This window comes from Phoenix dactylifera, chromosome 6, assembly GCF_051530095.1.
Source record: "Phoenix dactylifera cultivar Ajwa chromosome 6, Ajwa_hap1_PhDact_Kaust_v1.1, whole genome shotgun sequence".
NCBI classification, from domain to species: Eukaryota; Viridiplantae; Streptophyta; class Magnoliopsida; order Arecales; family Arecaceae; genus Phoenix; species Phoenix dactylifera.
Genome location: NC_143195.1, coordinates 29,115,474 through 29,123,140, shown reverse-complemented (window position 1 = coordinate 29,123,140; position 7,667 = coordinate 29,115,474). Strand labels below are relative to the sequence as shown.

The following is a 7,667-nucleotide window of genomic DNA, read 5'->3' as shown; positions in this document are numbered from 1 at the left end:
AGATTTGACTCACTTGGATTATGAGCATGAAGTTCTATTTGCATCCATAAAATTTACATTTGACCGAATCATGATCTTGAATAAAAAAGTTTAATTGATTGATCTTTCTCTAAGCAATCTTTATTTAAATTATTTCAAAAATTAGCCACAAAGAATTGTAAAGATAAATTTTGATAAATTAGACTAGGTCTATTAGGGTTTGAATCTTACAAAAAGATAATGATAGGGTCCAACGAGTGATCTGGAGCGACTCATAGATCGGTTTGGGCCAGATCGGGTCAGGTGTTGATTTGGGTTTTATATGTTAACTTAACCTCGGCACAAATCTAACATAACCCGACCCACCCTATCATCACCAGCACTAAAGTTTGGTGTCAAATATTTTAGGACTATTTCTTTCTTGGTAAAAGCTTTTACATCGAGCACACTTCAAGTCAATATCAAGGTACCAAGCACATAGCAGTATTTAATAAGTTAGAAACTTAGAACACATTTATTCTCTGCGAACAATTAGGTTTTTTTTTTCCTCTATAACCAATCAGACAAGTTGCAATTGCGGCTATTGGAACCGAATTGCAAGCATCCGAAAGAATTGTTTGAATGCTTGCAATTACAACTGGAAGCTGCATTTGAATTGCGAAAAAGGACCAAAATCCTGTAACTACAACTGCATGCAAAATTAGCGGTAACTCTAGTTACAATATTCATTGCAATTGGAAGCAACTGTAAGAAAAGTCCTCTCATCACTCTCTAACCAATAAAATTTAATATTATAATTGTTAACATATTAAATATATTAATTAATATAACTATTATACTGTAAAGTATAAATTTATTTTTCTAACAATATATATCACTATCATAATATCAAATAAATTATATAATATTAATTAATATAACTAATAATTTTTGTCAAAATCTTGAAAATATAACTATTATTATAAACATAATACAATTATTAAATTATTATCGTATGATTCTTATTATGATATACGGTATAATAATAATAATAATAATCATAATTGTATTATCATAAATTTATTTTTATGATTTTAGTAATATATCTAATTATTATAACATCAAATTATTTTATAGTGATAAAATTAACTATAGTAAAAAAAGAAAAATAACTCAAAAATATTTTGAAGTTGGTGAAGGTACTAATAGTAGGGTTGGTAAAATCATTGAGAGTTATTACCGACAGCTTGAGTTTAATCCCTCAGGGGGGGAGGGGGGGGGGCTTTGCATTTGCCTCAAGTTCTTTTTTCTTTCTTTTTTCTTTTGTTTAATGTAGAAGATAAATTAGCTTAAGCACATATCATACACTTCATTTGACCAGAATTCTAAAATATTCTTAAAAATACTCATGCCTTTTATCAATGATTTTAAATTGCAAAAAACTAGTTTAGATGCATAATATAGTTGATTTGATGGTGTAGCCACTATTGTTCATTAATTTTTGCTGATTTTCTTATATCATGCTTGTATTTTTATAAATGCAAAATACTTTAACCTTATCATTTTATATTTATCTTGTAATCATCCCAGTTCTTTCCAATTTTCAATAAATACCAATCCCACCGAATTCCTAATCTTTGCCCCCCTAAACAAGTCACTCCAAAGGCTCGTTTGGTTCGCGGGAAAAGAAGGGGGAAAAGTGTGGTCAACGGGAAAGTAATGAGATGCCTCTTGTTTGGTTGGAGTTTTCAAAGGAGAGAGAAGGGAAAGTTATATTCCCATGGGAATGTGATTCCCACATTTCATGGGAAAGTCTTTCCCATGAGAAACATGGGAAAGTTACTTTCCCATGAGAAACATGGGAAAGTTACTTTCCCATGAGGCGGAAAGCACTCCATTTTTACTTTTTCCAAAAAAGTCCCTTCAGCATTAAAGAAGCATTAAAGAGGCATTAAAAATCTAATTTTTATTAAGGACATAATAGGAATTATATATAACTTTCTTAGGAAAGTGGATGGCCAACCAAACATAAGCATCTTGGAAATTTGTCACTTTTCCATGATCAACCAAACATGCCAAAAGTACTTTCCTAGGCATCCTCTTCCTAGGAATTTGTTTCTCAGGAATCATATTCCTAGGAAGGAAAATGCTTCCCGCGAACCAAACGAGCCCCAAATTCCAAACTCATGCCTATGATTGATAACGGCAACATTGAATTATTTAACTCTCAAGCTGCGTGCTGGAGCCACATAAACCTGAAATAAATCTCTGGAGCAACGTAAGAATTCAGAAAATGTCGTTCTCCGCATCCAGTGGACAAGATGTTACCTGTCCCGACCTCAACGGTGGAAATGAAATATCTCTCAAAGTTGGTGGAGATATTTTGACTTTATTGGCGACCATTAGATTCCTCCGTGCGTCACTCCACCTTAATTACTTCCCTAACGCCACACCACAGAGAACCTTAAGCTTCCAAAAGTTTGGTTTGGGGGAGGGGGGAGGGGGAGAGAGAGAGAGAGAGGGAGGAGTGCAGGAAAAAGAGGAGTACTCAAATTATGGCAAGCTCAAGCATGGCCGCAGCGGCCTCAAGCTTTGTGTTCACGTCCAACCGTTCCACCACCGCCGGCTCTTCGCCACGTTCCGACTCCATCACCTTCTACAAGCCCAGCAAAAGACTTGTGGTTCGAGCTTTAGAGGCGGCGGCGCCGCCACCGCCTCCTGGAAAAGTAAATGGACCCGAGAAGCCTGATCCTGGAAAAGTAAACGGACCCGAGAAGCCCGATCCAGGAAAAATAAATGGACCCGAGAAGCCCGCTCCCGGAAAAGTAAATGGACCCGAGAAGCCAGCTCCTGGAAAAATAAATGGACCCGAGAAGCCCGCTCCCGGAAAAGTAAATGGACCTGAGAAGCCTCCTTCTGCAATACTAAATGGACCCAAGGAGAATGGACCAAAGAGGGGCGCAAAGGTATGCTTCTTTTAGGAGAGGTGAATAGCTTTGTAATGTTTAGGAGTTCTACTATTTGCTGTAGATTAAGTTTTATATCAGATCTAGTTTGTCCATGCTTCATCTGTTTCTCTGCTCAGGTGAAGATCCTTAGGAAGGAGTCTTATTGATGTTCAGGTTCTCTCTCTCTCTCTCTCACACACACACACACACACACACACACATTTTTAATGGCATATTCTGTTATCCAGGACCCAAAGACTCACTATCTTGTTGTTGTTCGATTCAACAAAGTTAAATTATGCAGGTGTGCTACAAATAAATTTGCCCTGGATGAGATCCAGGAAGTGAAATGAGGTCAGTCATGTACCAATTCTGAAGTTTGTATAATAACAGTCCTATGTGCACCTTTATCTATGAGTAAATGAACTGAGTGTCATTGTGCATGTATGATCCAATTTCACTAGATTGTCCATTATTATAACTGCTTGCCTTCTACCTTTCTATATTGCATTAATAACCAAAACTTCCTGGCATAAAAGAATTATATTGTTATTTTTTTTTCCCTTCTCTGTTCTGTTGTGCTTTATTTATTACTTTTGTCCTTTTGGCCTAGTTCTCTACGTGCATGTCTGATGCAGGCTGAATGGGAAGCAGAAAATATATTAAGGGAAATTCAGGAAGTCAAAAATGGTGGCAACTGCACCATATTTTACAGCAGTTAAAGACCTTAAAAAAAAGGAGGGAGAATTATCAAACATCTATATGAGCATAAATGTGAATCCAATCATCGCTAGAAGAATCGTTGCATTTTTTTGTTTTCGACAAAAAAAAAAAAACACTGGTGAGTCTGCATCAAATCATAGATTTCGATGTCAGTTTAGCGATACAATTAGTAATTTTCTGATGCGATAACTATAAGAATGTGAGAAAATATCTTTAAGTTCTGCAAGATTTGGATAAATAAAACCAGTAATTTCATCTCCGCCTGCTAGCCCAAGGAGTCTATATTATGGTGGAACTAATTCTGAACTATATCCATACAAATGGACTTTTGGTTTTCATAAAAAGTAGACTCTGCATAATGTACATGTAGGCTGAAACCAGTGGATCAAATTGAACAAATAAATCATTACTAATAGGTAGGGTTTGGATCCAAACTCCATTGAACTTATTATTTCTACAGGAATATGTAGAAAGAATGCTACCCCATGGTCCACCATGTTATAACTGTAACTATGTATGTTTGAAACTCTCAGACATGTGACAATTACAATCGTTATTCCACAAAGTGCAAAAGCTGATCCAAAGTGGTTATTAGCATCTTAATAAATGCTTCTAACTTGTTTTAATGCAAGTAACTACTGACATGGTCACGAGAAACCTTTACAGTCCTGTTGTCTAATAAAAATTGTAAGTGGATAGCAACCTTTATGACCTTGTTTGATTAATATAAACTGCAAGTGGATATCAATCTCTGGCTATGATGACTATATGGATAGGTAGAGGCCACAAAGCTAAAGCCACCAGCTGTTGGAGATAATGCAACACGATACCACTTACACAGGCCAAGAGCCCCGCATATAAACTTAAAGATTTGCATATATTACAGCAATAAACCATATATAACCATATTTAATCTATTTAGATACAATCAGCATTTCTAACAATGTCATCAAAGTCATGGAGAGAAAAAAAAGGCATTCCCTATGTTTAATAGCACAAGAATGGTCAGGGAAGGGGAAGAAAAAAAATACTAGCACGGTGGGTTTGGGAGGGTCAGATATATGTAGCCTTTACAGAGATGTTCCCATATTTCAAGCCCGTGATCTTCAGATCATAATTGAATAACCTTATCATTGCACCAAGGCTCACACACATACACGCATATTGAGGATGCACGACCAAATCACAAGAATTGCAAACATGAATGTATGGTCTAAAAGAAGGCTAATCTAAATCATCCCTAGGGGGGAAAAATGCATTATAAAACTGAATGCAGAAATGAAAGAAGAAATAAACAAACATTAACATGTTATTTAACATAAGGCTGTCTCTTACTCGTTTTGCCATCATGATGGACAAAAAATAAGTTGCGTGCATTGAAGCTCCTCACACCTTTGATATGTGAGGAATGTGCACCTTCTCCTTCCACAATTCCTTGCACTGAAACAGAAACAGGATTTAAGCAAAATTTCTTGAAACAAACCTACTAGATAAACACAGAATAAATAAAAATTTAATTTTCATAATTTAATGTTACAAAATTTCCAGACTGGGGGAAAAATGATCTGTTTATCAGAAAGTATATAGCCTGCCACTATGTTGCACAAATATCTGCTTACAAAAAGATTATTTTGTATAGCTAATACAAAGCATGATGCCAATGTATTTCAACATTTGACTGCATCAATCTAAAATTTGAATGAGAAGTTGGGGAATGACAAACTTGAGGAGGAAACAAGTATATAAACTCAGAAGTTTTCTCATTTGAACTCCTAAATATAGACTATTATATCCAGTTGATCTTTACATAATAACAAACAGGCTGGTCCATCTAAATCAAGATTTTAATCCCCCTCAGATCTTCTTACACAAAAAAGAAAGAAAAGCTGCATAGACAAGTAAAATGGTTTTCTAAGCTTACTCATGATGCCTTAATGAAATAGAAGATACAGCAGAATCTCTATATTCTAACTGATTTAGTGCTTCCCTAAAAATTCTCAGTTGTAACGATAAAATTTTGCATACCTACTGAAGAAAGCTGATTTTGTAATGACAAACAATACAGTTCAAGAACTTTCTTGGTGGAGATTGTTTGCCTGTGAGAACCTTCCTAGTTTAATTAATATTCTTTGGTGCATGGTCCTGATCAATTGATTTCGTCTACAGAGAGAAAATCTTACCTTAATGTTGGACACCAAAAGTATTAGTTTCAGTATTGCCCTTCGTTTTTTCCCCCTGCATGTAGGATAACCATGGTTTTGACAAAAAAATTGCATAGATATCTGTAGGAGAAGCAACAAAGGATGTGATCCACATAAATCCCAATGGAAAAGCATATGGATCATTGAAACCTCACAAAAGTGGATCTTAGACTCATAGTCATTAAACCAAACTAAATAATATTGAGTTGCTTTCATTCAACCCTCATGTTTAGTTTTTTCATTATTCAATAAAAAAAAGTTTCACATACCTACATTTCTGATTCCCTTTTTACAAGTTTCCATTGTAGGCTGTCATTGGGAAGATGTAGCATTGGAAAGGTATCTTCATTCCAAGCATATATCACTGATTGAAGCTGAAGAGATAGCAAACAAAATTTCAACCAAAATTCTAGCTAATCAGTAATTAAAAAGGTGGGTATCAGATTCAGAGAAAGCACTCACATAAGGACTCAAGCTAGACCCGTAAGACTTGCAAATTGTAGAGCAAATCATTACGAACTAAGGACAAACATCCAAAATTGGAATATCCTGATCAAACAAACTCTTTGAAGGGAAATGGCACCAGAAAAAAAATGCAGGAAAAAATGATCATATAACAGAATATGGAACAAGAGGAAACTAATATACACCAAACCAAAAATAAGTTACATGCGCACACAAAAATAAAAAAGGAAAAAAGAAAATTCGAATTATCACCATTGGAAAATAAAATAGTTAGTGATATTCAGCAAATACCCATGAATGCTAGCTTAATGTCAACACCAAATAAATGAGAGATTAGATACTGAGAAAGCATACCAAACAGAAAAATTAAACAGCAAATACATGAGTAGGCTACAAAACTCAAAAACAGGACATTTTTATAACATATGTTTGTTCTCTAAAAAAATGCAACATCTGTGAAATTTCAATACATGAAAAAAAAAACCATGCACAAACAAAAAAAAGGAAAAAGGAAAACCAAATTCTGAGAAACAGCTGAGAAGAACCATAACCATCAAGCCTTTTCCTGACTAAGGCCCTGTTTGGGGGAGCTTTTGGAGGGCCAAAAAGCACTTTCTGGCCCTCCAAAAGTACTTTTAGCTAAAAAAGAGTGTTTGGTAAATTTTTCGAAAAACTGTTTCAGCTTTTGCGGGAAGCTGAAAATAGCTTTTGGGGGGAAGCTCCAATTTGGAGCTTTCCAAAAATGTTGTTTTCAGCTTTTTCGGAAAGCTATATTTTTGACCAAAATACCCCCATTTTAAAAAAAATTCCTCCCAAAAACCTCTCTCTCACCATCTCTTCCTCTCCCACCCAACCCCACTCCCTCTCCCCCACCGCTGCACCCTCTCCCTCTGACCCGCCGTCGCACCCCCTCCCTCTCCCCCGTCCCCATGGTGGGGAGGTGCCGAAGAAGAGGAAGACAGGTCGTCTTCCCCTTCCCGCGGCCACCGCCGGCGACGACCCGTCATGAAAAGGGGCGGTGCCGAAGAACAGGAAGAAGGGGCCGAAGAAGAAGGAGGTCTCACGGTGGGGAGGGGCCGAAGAACAGGAAGAAGAAGGGGGTTCCTACGGCCGCCGGCGGTCACGACCCGCCCCCCTCCCGCATCCGCCACGGCCAGGCCAGGCGCTGACGGCCTCGCGGGAGGAGGGCATTTCTTACGGGGCCAGCCGCGGCCGCCGAGACTGCCGCGGGCGCCGCCGGCCACGGCCCGGCCCCCTCTCGCGGCCGCGGCGGCCTAGCCCCCTTCCGGCGCCACCGGCCGCGCGGGAGGAGAAGAAAGAAGAACGGGGGATATGAAGGAAGGAGAAGAAGAGAAGAAAAAAAAGAAAAGAA

At 37.6% G+C, this 7,667-nt stretch overlaps 1 long non-coding RNA gene across 1 annotated transcript; it reads left to right on the top strand.

The window, feature by feature from the left end:
• Positions 1 to 2,784: 2,784 nt before the first annotated feature.
• Positions 2,785 to 3,216, top strand: LOC103723701 (uncharacterized). Its single transcript, XR_015987964.2, has 2 exons — positions 2,785 to 2,924; positions 3,044 to 3,216. It is a non-coding gene; the product is annotated as an uncharacterized LOC103723701 (long non-coding RNA).
• Positions 3,217 to 7,667: the final 4,451 nt, after the last annotated feature.